This window comes from Octopus bimaculoides, chromosome 2 (genome assembly GCF_046866305.1).
Source record: "Octopus bimaculoides isolate indiv1 chromosome 2, ASM4686630v1, whole genome shotgun sequence".
Classification (NCBI taxonomy): Eukaryota; Metazoa; Mollusca; class Cephalopoda; order Octopoda; family Octopodidae; genus Octopus; species Octopus bimaculoides.
The window spans coordinates 101,602,451-101,605,105 of NC_142929.1; positions in this window are offsets into that span (position 1 = coordinate 101,602,451).

The following is a 2,655-nucleotide window of genomic DNA, read 5'->3' on the forward strand; positions in this document are numbered from 1 at the left end:
AGTTGAAAACAATATGAATAAATAAACATTACATTTGACAGAGTAATCTGAATGCTAAAGGGTTAAGCATTTCAACAGTTATGCCAAACAGATCAACCCTATCAAGGACCTTCAGAATATCCATTTCATTGAAAGATGACCATGGCACTGTGAGGATCCTATTTCAGTGGGAATAGGTTGGAAAGTCCATTTCAGCTAATGCACATTGACAATTTACTATCTCATCTCTAATAATAATCCGTCTCATTTGCCCACCACAGCAAACCTTAGGATTATATCACCAAACTGATATTAATAGTTTTTCTTTCTTAGAGTATAATATTGAATATTAAAATATCTTTTTCTAAACTATTCATCAATTAAATGATGTTCATTTTTGTCATTTTATTGATATTGATAAAAGTTGCACGAGTTTAATTAAAATTTTCATGTTTAAACTTACATCATTAAAAAAAAAAAAGAGTAAATATACATTGATATGTGTGTGTGTGGCGTACTTGATATTATGTCATTGTTGTAAACTAGTATCTTTATCATACAAGTGATGTTGTTCATTTCCAATCTTCCATGGAAATGTGTCCAGCCATGGGGAAATTTGACCTTGCTTGTTAATAGGTGAGGGATGGTGATACCAGGAGGGGCATCCAACCAGAGGAAATCCAATTAATTCATGCCAAACAAGTATGAAAAGTTAGATAATGATGATGATATAAAATTGTTTATCAAAACATTTTGAAGATCAAATTTGAGAGGCTTCTTTACTCAACATAATTTCTGGACTTCTCATGCAAGGTTCTCCACAGATTCAAATTTCTTACTGGATTTTTTTGGCAGCAGAATAAATTTTCCAAAATATCTGTGATTCCAGACTGAGAGCATGACTGTGCAGTTGAGAAGTTTGCTTCCTTAACCTGTGGTTTCAGGTTCATTCCCACAGTATGGCACCTTGGGCAAGTGTCCTCTGCTATAGCCCGGTGAGTAGTAGACAAAAACTGAAAGAAGCCCATTGTTGTCATCATCATTTAATGTTCCATGCTGGTATAGATTAGATGGTTTGACAGCATCTAGAACTGCATGGTACTTGAATGTCTGCTTCAGATGGCTGGATGCCCTTCCTTACACCAGCCACTTCACACAATGTACTGAGTGCTGTTTTTTAAGACACCATATATTGTACATATGCATATGTATGTTTGTGCATCCAGTTCTTGACATGATACTTGTAAATGTATATCACTGTCATAAAAGCAGTGTTATCTGTTTTCACTTCCCCATGAAAACATGTTTGGTTATGGGGAAACATTACATTGCTAAGAAACAAGTGAGGGCTGATCATTGCAAAATCATCTATCGCAAAGAATTTTCCAACCCATGCAAGCATAGATAATTGGATGTTAAAACTTCAGAGACCCAGAGTTGTAGATTATCATTGTTTTATTTTTTGTTTTTGTTTATACAAAATTAAGATAAAAAATCCTGTTTGCTTTCTAAAAGAAAATGTTTTTTTACACTTATAAAGAGCAATGTTGTTATATTATTGTGAGAGATGGGAATGAAATAGAGATTGAAAGCTGGAGAGAAATAAGGTGAGCATTGAATGTGTAATGTCAGCATGCATGAATGACAATAAATGTGAGCTCAGAAAGAAAAGAATGATATTTAAGTGAAGATGAACCAAACAACCAAAGTAGAAGAAGCCTGCAGAACAAACTTCTTCATAATGTGTTTTATGAGAAAAATATTGTAAATTATTTTCAATTCAACTATTTTATGTTATTGTAACATTACATTGCAATTGGAGCAGTATCATACTATAAAGCATTCCTATCCAATTATGATGAATAAAATATCTTCAGCCTGTTCCCTCTTTTTTGTTTGTTATATTTTGGTTCTGATTATTCTTGTGCATCTTAAATCAGTTCCTCCAAATAAATATTAAAAGACAACTGTACATAAACTTTAAAAAACTAACACAAAAATCAATAACATTACACTTTATGTTAATCATAAGCTCATCAGCCTTTTACCAGTTTTGTCATCTCAACATGGGTTGGTCAGTTTGTCATAGTTTGGCTCTTTCTTGGGAGTCACTGCTCCTATAAACTAATGCTTGTCTCATTTGGCTTGATGCTCCTCTTATCACCAACCACTTTACAGAGTCTACTGGGTGCATTTTCTCATGGTACCAACACTAGAGAGTTTAACTAATAGGGTCTAAGAATTCTGCTCATTTGGTAACATATTTTCTTATATATTATCCCTACCCTATAAATTGTGTGCATTCAATCAAAATGATGAGTAATTAATTAAGTCTAAACTTATAACCCAACACTGCATATGTAGGATGGTTATATAGCAGATGTGGAATTTAAAAGGTTAGATTGACTAAATAAAGTTTATTTGTATAGTTAGTGTTAACATATTAGAAATAATTACATAGTAAGGAAAAGTCTATTAATGATTAGATGCAAGTGTAGCTATGTGGTTCAATAACAAAAAGTAACTAAAAAGCACATTTTGATAAAAAAAAAAATGTTGAAGTCCTGCAAGTGTGGAAAAGCTAACATTAAAAACAATACTGGTGATATCTGTTTTCACAAAAGTATATATCTCATAACTATTAAAAAGACTAGTTAAAGAAAACAAACACTAATG